The sequence below is a fragment of the Oryx dammah genome, unplaced genomic scaffold, assembly GCF_014754425.2.
Source record: "Oryx dammah isolate SB20612 unplaced genomic scaffold, SCBI_Odam_1.1 HiC_scaffold_4, whole genome shotgun sequence".
In the NCBI taxonomy this organism is placed as follows: Eukaryota; Metazoa; Chordata; class Mammalia; order Artiodactyla; family Bovidae; genus Oryx; species Oryx dammah.
In genome coordinates this window covers 86,932,504-86,947,727 of record NW_024070188.1, presented here as the reverse complement: position 1 = coordinate 86,947,727, position 15,224 = coordinate 86,932,504, and the positions used below count along the sequence as shown (strand labels likewise).

General features: G+C 42.2%; 1 pseudogene; it reads right to left on the bottom strand.

Moving 5' to 3' along the window:
- Positions 1 to 944: 944 nt before the first annotated feature.
- On the bottom strand, positions 945 to 1,583 carry LOC120862986 (annotated as a pseudogene).
- Positions 1,584 to 15,224: the final 13,641 nt, after the last annotated feature.

Genomic DNA, 15,224 nt, shown 5'->3' with positions numbered 1-15,224 from the left:
CCTGAGCACCATCAGATTTCGCTCATGGGTCACAGAGGTTTACAGAATCCGTTTTAAGACATGAGATTGGAACTAGGGAATCAGAGGAACCCATGCTCTGGGATATTGCAGGTCATCCAAGTTCCTGGGCTGGCAAAAGTGAAAAAAAAAAGAGGGACAGAGAAAGTGGGAGTGGGGAGCAGAGGAAAGGCAGGACAGAGACAGGTGGTGAGAAGCACAGAGGGAGAAAGCTGTGCCTAGAAGAAATGAAGTTCGGAACTTGTCATGAATTGGAAAAATGAAAAGCCATAGTCACAAATCTGCAAGATGGACTACGGGACACGAAAACCTGGAATTTTATACCCTCCAGGAGGTGATGACAAATCCTGAAGCTGTACAGTGGCAGGCAGTGAGGTGCATTTAAAACTAAACCATCTGTTTTATAAGAGTAAGACATTGGCAACCTTGCTTAACTAATTCTACTCTGTGGATTTGAAAACAATGTGCCTAGAAGGTAGCCTCCCAAGCAGGTTACATGCCTACAGGCACTATAGAAGGGCTCTAAGCCAAGTGGGTCTGTAGAAAACAAAATTCAATTAATGTTACTGTCAAGTGAAGAGACAGCAGATTTCATTGTTCTCTTCAACCTTTTTAGTAGTTTCCTATAGCTAAGCCACTCTGATCACGTGAAATAAGCTAGTATTGCCAAATACTGTATAATTAAATAGGTTGACTGCGATCAAACCCCAATTTTTCCTGAGCCTTAACTGCCTCTGTGATCTGGGACACAGTTGGCAGCATGGAAGTTGTTACTACTTTTCTGGGGGGCAGGGAGGGAACTGGGGATCACCAATTGCCTAACTATATGTGTATGTAAACAAAAAAGGTCGAACTGACCAATTAGCCATTCAGAATCCCTCTTGCCAAAAAGTTATAACCTGGAGACTGATTAAGCAAAACAGGATTCTGCTACTCAGATGTTCTGAGTCTGGGAAGCCCTGGCTTTGATGATAACCCTGATGATAATTCAGTTTTTATTTCAATCTTCTCAGGCTCTTCTGCCTAAGACTACTCTGCCCAGCCAGAACAGGCTTCACACAAACGTGTCCCAGGTTTTCGCGTGGTTCCTTCCGAGCGGCGTCTCCCCACGCTCCTCAGGTGTCCACGCCCTCCTCTTCATTCTGTTCTTCTTCCTCCAGCCTTTCCTCATCTTCATCATTGTCCTCATCCCTGCTCTTGGCCTGCTCTTCCGAATCTGTTTTTTTGTCTATGTCCTTCTTTTTTTGCTCTGAAGCTTCCTTCTTGCCTTTCTGCTCCCTCCTATAAGCTTCCAGAGCTTCTTTTAACGGGGTAATGAACCGCTGAATCTCCATCTCCTCCATGGCTGACAGCACATCGCGGGCATTCGCATTTCCCTTCCATCGCAAAGTTGTTGGCCCAGGATGTGGCCTACAGCACGAAGCCACTGGCGGCGCGGGAGATGGTGCTCCGGGCCTCCTTGGAGATGTTGACACCGTCCGGGAGCGCCTCCTTGATGACTCTGGTGATGACGGCATTGGGCACGTTTAGGTCCTCGGGCCTCTCCGCCATGGTCGCGGCTGGGAGCTGTGCCTGCGACCTCATCTTCAGGCCGCCACGGTGTCCCTCCTCCATTTCTTGATAGCATATATAGAGTGTAAGTGGGGCTTCCCAGCTGGCACTAGAGGTAAAGAACCTTCCTGCCAATGCAGGCGAGGGAAGAGAGATGAGGATTTGATCTCTGGGTCAGAAGAGGGCACGGCAACCCACTCCGGTATTCTTTCCTGGAGAATCCCATGGACAGAGGACCTTGGTGGGCTGCAGTTCACAGCGTCGTATAGAGTCAGACATGATGAAGAGACGGCGCACACGCATGCATAGAGCATAAGAAATCACTTAAATTCTGAGGAGGACTGTTTTTAGCTTCCTGTATTTCCATCTTGCTGACCGACTTCAGTTTTGTCCTTATTCTGAGAAGGTGATCCTTCTGGTGTTTATTAGAACTTCTCTGTCTTGGCCTGAACTCCAGCTGCTTGTAGCTGTCTGCTGGCATTCTATTCTTCGATGTCAAACATGGCAAATGTTTTCAGTAAAATGCCAGGGGGGAATGTGAAGCACCCTTTGTTGTGCTTCCTTCTTAGAGGATCAGAGCATCTCAATTCTTGCCTGTGCTATCTACTCTTAAAAGTTTTTCAGTGTTTTCTGCAAATTTACGTTTCTTTTTTCCTGCAGGAGAGATAGTAATAAACGGATGCTCTACAGTAAGAATCAGGCGCCCCTCTATTGTTGTTGTTTGGCCCCTAAGTCCTGTCCAACTCTTTGTGATCCCATGAACTGCAGCACACCAGGCTTCCCTGTCCTTCACTATCTCCGGGAGTTTGCTCAGCTCATGTTCATTGAATTAGTGATGCCATGTAACCATCTTATCTTCTGTCTCCCCATTCTTCTTTTGCTCTCAAGCTTTCCCAGCATTTGGGTCTTCCAATGAGTTGACTCTTTGCATCAGGTATCCAAAGTATTGGAGCTTTCGCTTCAGCATCAGTCCTTCCAATGAACATTCAAGGTTGATTTCCTTTAGGATTGACTGGTTTCATCTCCTTGCTAAATTGATGCTCTATAATAAGACCAGAATATCCACCTATTGTTGTTTTGTTGCTAAGTTGTGTCCAACTCTTTTGCAACTTCCTGGACTGTAGCCCACAAGGCTCCTCTGTCCATGGGATTTCCCAGGCAAGAATACTGGAGTGGGTTGCCATTTGCTTCTCCAGAGGATCTTCCTGACCCAGGGATCAAACCGGCATCTCCTGCATTGGCAGGCAGATTCTTTATCCCTGAGCCACCAGGAGACGTTTTTAACACAGAGAATTTCAAGACCCCCTATGGTAGATGTCCTTTCTTTAGACAGACCAACAGCACCGAGTCTCCTCCTCACAGAGGAATGTATGTTTCAGAAACTACTGGGACCTCCACTTCAACCAGGCGACCTCAGTGGGAGCTGCCAATCAGAGCCCTCCACTCCCCAGGCCAGCCAATCAGACTCTTTCCCTAGTTGGAAGCCCTGTAACTAGAGAGAAAACTGTTTTCCTCTTTGAGCAACTCTTTTAAAGTGTGAGTCCAGGAGGGAACAGTTGTAACTTTTAGGGAAACGAAACTTGTGAAAGGAAAAGATAGAATTGTTGTACAGTGAGACGAAACCATGCATGAAAGGGTCACAGAAATCTCTGGTTCTTAATCGTCACTAGTTACACTCCTTCCTTTGTAGTTAAACCAACGCATTTATCTTATTGCTGAAGCCAGTTCATTTTTTTTTTTTTGGTATCCTAGGAAATGAGCCTTTTGATCTGTGGATCACATGGTGACTTCTGGTGCTTCTTTTACACATACGTAATTTAGACATATAGAAACTTGTATGTATGTTACTTTTCTCCTGACAGTTTGGGAATCATTACTATAGGTATTAGGGAGAAATATAATATTATTTATCAAGAGAAAACATGCCTGGATTTATGTCTCAGAAAGCTCATTTGATCACAGTGCTGTAGGTGAAATAGAGAAGAATTAATATCAGAAAAAGGAATTGAAAAGGTCAAGGTAGATTAAATCAATAACAAAGCACAGACATTGTAAAAGATATGAAAAATAAAATAAGACTGGCTAGTGAAATTTCTGGAAGGAGAGCTGAAAAGACATGGACATAGGTGAAAAAAGAAAGATGAAAGAAAAATTCAAAATTTTAGAAAATGCTAAGAATTGCAATAGGAAGAATGAGATAAAGGAATAAATCATTTGGGTATCAGTCACTGAAAATTTTATGAAAGTCACACTTCACTCCATTTTTTTTAAAGATCTAAACATGGACTTACAACATTGGAAAAATCAGAATTCATTTATCCTTTTTTGTTGTGAGAATTGTCCTGTGCACTGTTTGATGTTTTTCTTTTCTTTCTTTCTTTTTGCCCCAAGGTGGGATGTGGGATCTTAGTTCCCTGGCCAGCGATTGAACCTGTGCCCTCTGCAATGAAGCGGAGAGTGTTAACTGCTGGACCACCAGGGAAGTCCCCCATTTATTCTTTGCTCTCTTCCCTTTCTCATTTTTCTATCAGTCTATCCTACTGCTTTAGCTCACGATAGGTTTTTGAGATATGGGGGATGTTATACTGCCAAGCTTATCTGTAACTACAAAAATGTAACTTTGGAAGTGATACAGAGATTGCTAGCAAATTGCAAGCACTTCTACAAGGATACCATACATCATGATGTGATTTTTCTTTCTCTATTAGAAAGAGGTAGCACCTCTTATGTTTCTGCACATCTCAGAATGAATAAATTTCATTTTTCTAATCATGGCTTAGATGATAAAAGAAAAATCAATAGCCTATACCAACAAACAAATTAAACTCTTTCTTGAATAGCTCAATGTTATAACAATGACAGAGCTTTGACTGAAAAATAACCAGTGTCTTATCTGTAACAGTACCCAACATGTTTTGATTCTGAATTTGTTGTTTCTCTGCCATCTTATCTATGTCCTAGGAAATTGTATCCTCATGTTTTATTACGATGAGAAGAAATATTTCCAGGATGCAGAAAGCAGTGCTCTTGAACTAGTGACATTTAAAGGGCAATAGAATGCTAATGTGGCCAATAAAAAAGAAAAATGGCTTTATAACAGGCCCTGTGATAATCCTAGTTTCTCCTTAACTTATAAACTGTCTAAATTTGACAACTTAGCTTTTAAAGATCGAAATAAAGAAGCACAGTGGATTCAAACTGAAATAACAGTAAAACAAAGACATTTATACATTTCTTACCCTTCAATAAGTAGCCTGTCACATTCTTCTCCTTTTTTGTAAGGAAAAATCTATTGGGGAAGACTGTTTTTCTGTGAATGTGGTGGTCTGTAATGATTTTTGAATTACTCTGGAAGGCAAGAGGTTGCAATACAAAAATAATCCTTCTTTGGTAATTGATTTTGGTACTTCCCTTTGAACACACAAAATTGGGTTCAAGGCCAGCATATTACAGTGTGCCAGTGAGCAAGACTATTGATAACTATGGTCCGTGAACTCAGTAAGCAATCAATTGCTATTTTTGCCCTTGGTGCTTACATTTAGCATACTAAAATGGTCTCATCGGCTGCGATGCCTGTATTAGACTGAAAAGTCAGGGCACTGGGTCTGTCAAATGTCTGCGCACTTACATGGGAGCTTTGATTGAGAATATTTGACATAAGGTTGCTTCAGAAGTCCTAGGACATGGAGTTACTTCAACTAAAGCCTATTTTAAGGAGGAAAAACCACATGTTCATTCATTCGCTTATTAACTCAATAAGCATTTTATGCCATTTAATAGTCACCAAACACTAGAATGCTATGGTTTTTCTAGTAGTCATGTATAGATGTGAGAGTCAAATCATAAAGAAGCCTGAGCATCGAAGAATTGATACTTTCAAACTGTTGTGCTGAGAACTCTTGAGAATCCTTTGGACAGCAAGAAGATCAAATCAGTCAATCTTAAAGGAAGTCAGCCCTGAATACTCACTGGAAGGACTGAAGCTGAAGCTCCAATACTTTGGCCACCTGGTACTAACAGCCAACTCATTGGAAAAGACCCTGATGCTGGGAAAGATTGAGGACAGGAGGAGAAGGGGGTGACAGAGGATGAGATGGCTGGATGGCATCACTGACTAATGGGTATGAATTTGAACAAATACCTGGAGATAGCGAAGGACAGGGAAGCCTGGTGTGATTCAATCCATGGGGTTACAAAGAGTCAGACACAACTTAGTGTCTGAACAGTAACAAAATACTAGAGAAAGGAGCCGGGGATGAAGCCATGAACAAGAACCAGTTGCTAGCTCTAGAAGCTTACAGGGACTCAGGAGCAAGGAGGACCAGGAGACCCTGCTGATCTGGACCTTTTGTCCCCACTGTTAAGATACAGAAGTCAAGGTCCATTGTGAGAGGTTATAAGTGAGTGTGGGGGCCTTCCAGCTTGGCGGAGCAGGGCAGGATAACTTGGAGTTTCACTCCATAGCTGTTCTGGCATGTGCCTGTGATTTCTGCTTGGTCCTGCCAGGCACAGCTGCTCCTTCTCTCTACCCTGTGTGAGCCTCAGGAGGCTGTGCTGCATGGGCGGAATCAATGGTGCCCTTGCTGGGCCCTCTGGCTCATGAGACTCACCAGGAGGAGACTGGAACTCTGTCCCCAGTTTCCACTCTGGGTAGCTGTGTCTTGTCTGTGTGGGCAGTTATATCTTACAGCTGCACTGGCTTTCCCCAGGTTTTGATATCACTTCCTAACTTCAGGTCCAGAGTATAATATAATATAACATAACATGATGAAAGTGAAAGTCACTCAGTTGTGTCCCACCCTTCGAGACCTCATGGACTACACAGTCCATGGAATTCTCCAGGCCAGCATACTGGAGATTCTCGTTCCCTTCTCCAGGGGATCTTCCCAGCTCAGGGACTGAACCCAGGTCTCCCACATTGCAGGCTGATTCTTTACCAGCTGAGCCACCAGGGAAGCCCAAGAATATTGGAGTGGGTAGCCTATCCCTTCTCCAGCGGAACTCCCTACTCAGGAATCAAATCGGGGTGTCCTGCACTGCAGGTGGATTCTTTACCAGCTGAGCTACATGGGAAGCACATGTATATACTATACCATACTATACTGTAATATAAATCTTTTCTTTGATGAGGTGTCTTTTCAAGTCCTTTGTTCATGTTTAAATTGAATTGCTCATCCTTTTGTTCTTTAGTTTTAAGGATTCTTTATATATTCTGGACACAAACCCTTGTCAGATATAAGATTTGCAAATATTTTCTCCCATTCTGTAGGTTGTCTTTTGTTTTATTGATAATGACCTTTGATATATGAACATTTATAACTAATGAATGTTAAGCTCTTCTCTTTTTTCTTTTGTTGCTCATGTTTTTGGTGTCATATCAAAGAACCCATTACTGATCCACTCCTATGCTTCCTTCTGATGGATTAATGGTTTCAGTTATTATATTTAGGTTGTTGATCCATTTAGTGTTAATTATTGTATATGGTATGAAGCATCCAACTTCGTTCTTTCAAATGTGGAAATTCCATTGTTCTGACATCATTTATTGAAAAGTCTATTCTTCTGTCATTGAATAGTCTTGGGACCTTGTGTAAAATCAATTGGCAGGGAAATTGCATATTTTTGATACACTCAGGGTGTGACTGAAATCTATTTATTGTTCCTATTAAAGCCAGGGGCCTTGAACAAACAATATCTTAATTGTGAAGTATGAGGAGACACCTAGTTTGTTATGAGAGGAGGTTGAAACAAAAATACAAAAAAGCAGAAATGTTGCCTGTAACTCTGATGATTTCTGCTTCCAGTGTTTCCCTGAGGTACAGCTCTGTTCCTGTTTTGTGCTTCCTCCTCACACCTTCATCTTATCATAAGTCCCACCTAACTTGCAGCTAGGGAGTTGGGAAAGACTGAAGGCAAAAGGAGAAGGGGCAGCAGAGGATGACCTGGTTAGGTAGCATCGCCGGCACTGTGGACATGAGTCTGAGCAAACTCCGGGAGATTGAGGACAGAGGAGCCTGATGTGGTGCAGTTCACGGGGCCCTGGAAGAGTCAGATGCACCTGAACAGCAGCAAGAACCTGCAACTAACAAGGTTTCCTTTTATGTAAAATTAGAGTCCAGTCAATAGGAATCAAATCTTTTATTATATCCAAGAAAAGTGAAAAGGTTAAAAGATAACTATAGAGTTGGAATCACTCTATTTAATCCTACCCGGGAGAAGTATTTATATACAGTCACGTGAATGTGAGAACGGAAGAATGCCCAAAATGTAATATGCCGACAGTGTCAAGGCTAGAAGGGCCCCTGTGGGTCCATGGAGATTCCCTCTGAGCAAACTGATTCCTGTGCCAACTTTCAGACAGGGGCTCCTAGACTCTTTCTGACAGTGAACATGTTTTGATCAAAGTTGGCCCTCATCACATACACTGAATATGCAGTTGCCAGAAATCCTTGATTCCCAGGTAAGCCTTCCACCTGCTGATTTTGTCCAGAATTCTTATATCCCAGTTCTGTCCTATTGGTTATAAAGATTTTGCTTTTGACTGAAGAGAGGTCACTAAACAATGAGTCAGATGCATAAGCCAGGCTTATGTTAAAAGACTTAAGAAAAAAATTTATTCATATTATATAATCCTTCAAATTTTTACTCCATATGAATCTCTCTCTTTTTTTAGCTTTTCCAAAATGACACAATTTCCTCGTTTTATTAAAAACATTTTATTTTGTTATAAATTTGTCATTTAAAATAATCCAAAAGCTACAGAAAATTTGTAAGAAGCGATAAATAAAACTTGTCTATTCTTTATCTTGGTTTACAAATTGTTTACATGTTCCCCACTTGCTTTAGTGTTCACTCTATCTCATTTGCAGAAGGGTAGAGGGAGAGAGAGAAATCATATATTATATATGAAAATAAATTATAACTAGACAGCATATTAAAAAGCACAGACATTACTTTGACAACAAAGGTCCATCTAGTCAAAGCTATGGTTTTTCCAGATATAAACATGTGTCTCTTATTTTTCTTAGCCATTAGAGAGTAAATGACATACTTAATGTCCTTTTACCTATAAATATGTTAGACTGTATCTTTTAAGAAAAAGACGTTCTCTTAAGAACCATGGGACAGTGATCGTAGTTGGAATAGTTACTACTGATGCAACTCTACTGTGTAATTCCTCCAGGAATAAAACTTGAAGACATTATTAAGACAACTGACAAACTGCAATCTAGCCCATGAGCTATGTAGTGGAATTGCACCAGTGTTAAAATACTGTTAAAATAATTGTACTAAGGTCTAAGCCATTTTGTTAACCTCTATGCTCATGTCCATTTGCTTTAGTAAAAGCAGAGCACCTCCCCACCCCCACATTGGCCTCCCTGCTTCCGACATCATTTTTCCACTCCACTGACAGAGTGGTCATCACTTGCAAATATGATTCTTTTACTCCTTCCCTCAGTATTATTTATAGAGAACATTTTTTTCAGCGGGACATTTATTCTCCCTATTATGGAAAACAAGCCCTTGACCAAGCTTCTGTGCTTGGCCAACTTCATCTCCATCCACTGCCTCTGTGCTGAGCTTTGCGACCTTTGTGATCTGGGCCCTTGAATCGCTTATTATCTTACCTTCCAATGTCCTCTCTACTACCTTGTCCAAATTTCTTTTCACACTCATCATTACGTACTATATTAATTTAAAAGCATAATTGCAACTTGAATAATTATGTGCTTGCTATAATTTGCTACTGCTTGCCAGTTAAATTTTTATTCAGAGATTAAGAATTTCTTAAAGCTTAGATTACGTTGAACCTCCTCTGGTTGTTATTAAATTAGACGGAGAATGATTGGCGCCAAGATAAACGTGATCCCTAGTATGGCCATCTGAAGGGACCACTGTGGTCTGTTCCACAATAAAGGTATGTAAATAAAAGAATCTGACGAGTGAAAATTCAGTCAGAAAGCTACTGCGGTTTTCTCTTGTGAGGTCGGGAAAAGTCCTACTTGCAGGCAGTATGCGGCAGTGGGGAATCTAAGGGGAGCAGAAGTTTAAGTAGGGAGGCAGATGGCATAGCAAGGGATGTCCTCAAGCACTGGAGGTCTGTCTCAGGGCAGGGGCCAGGGCCAGGTGGATAGCAGCTAGATATAGGAAGAACTGTGGGTGTAGATGTTCAAAGCAGGATGGGATCCTAGTCCCAGAGGACCAAACATACCAGGAGGCTGGCTTGAACAAGGATTCAGGTGTAAGGAGAAGGGCAGAGATTCAGCAAGCTAGTCTACTACAAGGCCTCAGGAGGACTTAAAGGTGAGCATGATTTGGTGCTGACGCTGGACTGCTAAGCTCCTTAAATTTCTCTGAGTCAGGGGTGTGTAGAGACTTTGCTGTCTTGGACTTTCTACGTAGGTCCTGAAGTCAGATTGAGCAGGGCTCCGGCTGAACCTGAGGGCATCAGATTATGTTGGTAAGTGTCAGTCTTTCATGAAAGCATCTACTCCTTTACCAATGATAATATCTTTTGTTGTTTCCTGTTCCAATCTTAAAAGCCCACCTGTGCTCCAGTGGTTACTGAAATAATAGTTTGTGACTCAGTTTTAATAAATATCTTTCAAATCAGATCACATCAGTATTAAAGCTGAGAGACATCACTTTGTTGACAAAGGTCCATACAGTCAAAGCTGTGGTTTTTCCAGTAGTCATGTAGAGATGTGACAGTTGGACTACAAAGAAAGCTGAGTATCAAATTGAATTGCAGTGCTAGAGAAGACTTTTGAGAGTCTTTGGACAGCAAGGAGATCAAATCAGTCAGTCTTAAAGGAAATCAACCCTATATATTCATTGGAAGGACTGATGCTGAAGCTGAAGCTCCAATACTTTGGTCAACTGATGCAAAGAATTGACTTATTGGAAAAGACCCTGATGCTGGGAAAGATGGAAAGCAAGAGGAGAATGGGACAACAGAGGATGAGATGTTTGGATGGCATCACAGACTTGATGGACATGAGTTTGAACAAACTCTGGGAGATAGTGGAGGACAGAGGAGCTTGGCGTGGTGCAGTCCATGAGGCTGTGAAGAGTCAGACACAACTTAGTGACTGAAAAGCAGTAACAAGATCAGCATCCTGCTGATGTGAAAATGAAGGTTTCTAAAATAATACTTGAAGAGGCTTTTAATTAAGCAAGTAGTAGAAAACTGCCAAGTGAAAAGTCTAGTCTTTCAGCCAAATCTTACTGATGTTTGTTGCTAAAATGAGACATAAAATAGTGCAATTCACAGACCTTCAATTCTTTTGGTAGCTTTGATTATTCCTTTAAAAATACTGGGAAAAGAAGAAACATGTTCTGGAAAATCAGAAAATAATGAAGATTTTGTAAGAATAGCTGCTGTTGAAATTCAGGTAAGAGCACACTTGGATAATTTAAACAAAATAAAATTAGTGGCTACAGATGTGCTGCAGCTGAATTAAGAAACATAGTCAGCTACTAAAGAGTATTTTTAGAGTACCAAAATAGAAACTGGGGGAAGGTATCAGAAGATCAGAAGATAGGAAGCGGGATATAGCTTTTAAAAAGAAAAATAATGTGTGGTACTTATCCTAAAAGTATAATTCTTGTTCATTTTATAGGCAATAGTGAGATAAAATAGCTCAGGAATCTGGGGTCTACAGATGCTACTAAAAATAAGATTCATCAGTTTGAAAGGCTGATGATAAATCCAGAGGAAGAATTTTTGTCTCCCTTTCTCACTGCGTTGTGCTTCCTTGTCCACGTTGGATTCCCTTCGTGCTCCCACCTCCTGCTTCACAGGCTCTGTTCCTTTGACTCTTGGCTGCTCAGGGCTTTCCCCCTGTCTTCCCGACCTCTGTCGTGCCCCCCACCTGAGATCATTCACTGCCCTGCCGCAGGACAGCGGTCAGGGTGAGTGAGACGTGTTGCGGGGTAGCTGCCTTAAGCCATCGTGTGTTCAACGTCCTTCCTCCCAGCGTCTTCCCTTCCCTCCCCAGCTCACCGTCTACTTCTCTGCAGTACTTACCTCGTCTACTCACTACCCTCTGACTATGAATCCCAGTTTCCTAGTTCAGTGAACTCAATTAACTGAACACATTGAATGTTTGCCCTACTGAAGACACCAGGATGCGATGTGATTAACCTAAGGATGCCTGCCCTGCCTACTTCTACCCTTGCAGAGCCCACGGTCTCTGCCTTCAACACTCTACCCACCCCAGATCCCAAACGTGGAAAGCCCCTTTTCCCTTTTCTCTGACCTTGCCATCACTCTGCCTCCAGGGATCCTCCAGGCTCCTCATCACAGGGCCTTTCCTTTACCTTTAGCCTTCAGAATGGCATTTCCCAAACATGGCCTGAAAAACACTACTTCTTTGGAAAGCTGATCTTTCTTTTTTTTTTTTTTAATTTTTATTAAAACAGGGTTATCTGGTCAAATACCTTTGGGGGTTGCTGATTTAAATAAAGTTCATTGGCTATCTTTGCTACAGGATTTCTCTGAGTCTTTTATATCCTGATCTGCTCAATATATTCCTACTTGGAATCCTCAAGTAGGACTTACAGTATTCAGACTTGACTTTTGTATTTGAATACAAAGTTGATTTCTTGGAAAGACAAATAGGACTCATGCTGTACAAAACACACAGTGGAAAACCATCCTGAGGTACATACTGTATCATCCATTTACCATGTACTTTACAGTATTTGTGCTTGTTATGTTTACAAGTCCATTTCTTTCAATGAAAGCAGCAGTTTCTAATTTTTGAAGACTGTATTTTATGCTTCTTTACACCTCACAAAATGTGGCTTGCTGCTTTACCCAAGGGACAGTTTCAAACAAAAGCAAACCACTGCTCACCAAGAATTTCTCATCTGGCTGCTGGGCAGTGCTCCATGGGTACTCTACAGCTGTGGGTCATCTTGCACTTTTCATCTGTTAATAATCAGCATTTTGCTTGTTTGACACTTTAGAACTCACCTTGTCCTTTGAAAGAAACTGTTTTATTTGAGCTTTTCGATAATCCTGTCCTCCTTCTCCCACTTAGTGAGTAAACTGAGCTCCAGAAAAGTTCACGAACCAGAATGATTCTTCATTAAGGACCAGAGCCTCTCTGGGTCCCAGGGTCTCTGCTTTGCAGGCAGGAGGCAGTCCACAGCAGCAGGGGTCCCCCAGGAGTGTTCACTGTAGGGGATCAGGAAGTTACCCCAAATACACACAGCACTAATATCCACAATGCTCATGTTTTCTGGAGGGTAGATTATAGAGGGCAACGAGCTCGCAAAAAAACTGCACATAACTTTGCACAACTAACAAGTTCAACATGATGTGATGGTCAGCTAGACAGACCTGTGCCAACTGTGGGTTGTGTGATTTGGGAGCAAGTCACCTTCTTTACTGGCACCTTTAAGCATCAGGTAGAACCCAGTGCCCAGTATGCAAATCAAGGTGTTTATTTTGTTTCTGTTGCTGTGAAAACATGACCATACTTACCAGAATCACCAGTTTCATTTTTTGTTTTCGGGTTTTCTTTTTTCTTCTTTAGGCTACTAGGCCCGAAAGTGGTGGAGGCTGCGGTGACCCGGGGCGGAGAGCTCATTTTTCAAAGGCTCCCAAATAAGGTATGTCTCTTATTTTAAAGAAGAATCAAGCTTTCTATCCCAGGAAGAAATAAGAAATGTTGATGAAACTATACGCAGGTATTGGAGAGGAGTGAACTGAATTATGCGGATTGGTACTCGTGATTCATGCTTGGCAAATGATGATAAAAATAGAGCAAAAATTAAATCCAGACAAATGGGAGGAGGTGGAAAAATTAATGTAGAAAGCACTTAGAATAAATACTACTAAAATAATTAAGAAGGGGAAGGCAATGGCACCCCGCTCCAGTACTCTTGCCTGGAAAATTCCATGGGAGGAGGAGCCTGGTGGGCTGCAGTCCATGGCGTCGATGGGAGTAGGACATGACTGAGTGACTTCACCTTCACTTTTCGCTTTCATGCATTGGAGAAGGAGGTGGCAACCCACTCCAGTGTTCTTGCCTGGAGAATCCCAGGGACGGGGGAGCCTGGTGGGCTGCCGTCTCTGGGGTCACACAGAGTTGGACACGACTGAAGCGACTTAGCAGCAGCAGCAGCAGCAGCACACAAATTGATGAACTAGACAGGATTGTATTTACAAATGTATTAAGGCTGCGAAATGAAAGTAACAGACTAGGAAACACTTTGTGTTTATTGAGGTAAGCATAGGTATTCTGAATTATAGAGTCTTACAAACTTTAACAACTCACTCTCATCTACTTATATTTTGATTTAAAAGTTTTTAGAATATTACTTATAAAATTATATTTTTAAATTTTAGATGAGAGGTATGAAATTGTCTGCATTTTCTAAAAATTATTAGCTTTCTTAATTGGTAATGCAGAAGTAGTATAGTCTCCCTGTGTAAAAGAAATATTAATGCTTAAAAATTCTAGTAAGGATCAAGATTTTAAATAGATATGAGGGAGTATGCCCATGTAATTTAAAATTTTAGGTTCTCTCAGTATCTTTTCTTATTTTCTCCATCCTTGTTTAAGTCACTGTGAACGTAAAGATCGTGTCAAAAGGAATTCTGCTTAGTTCCTGATAGTCCTATCAATTTGGGATTTGTCACTATTATTTTCATAGTAATTGTTCATGAGTGGGGTTCCCAGGTGGCACTGGTGATAGAGAACTTGCCTGCCAATGCAGGGAGCACCTGGGTCAGGCAGACCCCCTGGAGGAGGGCATGGCACCCCACTCCAGTGTTCTTGCCTGGAGAATCCCGTGGACCGAGGAGTCTGGCAGGCTACAGTCCGTGGGGTCGCAAAGAGCTGGACATGACTCAGCCCAGCACAGCACGGTGGGCATCTTTTTCACTGAGAGTGTCTGCAGGAGAACTTTGGCTTGGCATTTGAAACAGCATATGGATGGTATGTTACTGAAAACCGTTTGGCAGGCTGTGCAGCAGCCAGAGAGAGCCATGCCCGTGGTCCCCGGGTGCGACTCATGTTGATGACACAGAACAAGGGTTAGCAAATCACAGCCTCAGACCAAACTGGGCTTGGTGCTGATTTTTGTAAATAAGCTTGTTCTGGAACAAAGTCATGGTCCTCTGGTTATGGTCCTCTGGTTATCGTCTATGGAAGCTTTTGCTCTATCCTGGCAGAATTGAGTCATTTTGACACATACCTTGAGGCCACAAAGCCTTTTACTCTCTGGCCCTTTGCAGCAAGCTTGCCTCCTCTGACAGAAGAGGTTCGTGAACATTTACTCTTTTCCCTGTCCAGTACCCAAGTCTTCCTTTCCTGGCAACAGCTCCTGACTCCCCTTTGGGGAGCTGACCTCCTTCACTCTGCCTCTGTGTTCACTGAGGGGCCGGTCCTGCTCCAGCTCCAGGAAGGGGCACCTGGTCTGACCTCGGCTGCCAAAGTCAGGGTATTAGTTTAAGGATGGGAGTTCCATGCGCTTGGGGTCAATTCAGGACCTTTGATAAAGGTATTTTTTCTGTTTAGGTGAGAGGGCTTTTTTCTTCCTAAAATTTTGCTAAGTTTATAGGAAACCACTCAATCACCATGTTGAGACAGCCTGCCTCAGAATGAGGCTAACCAAAGGAAGGCTGGTCAAGCATGGAA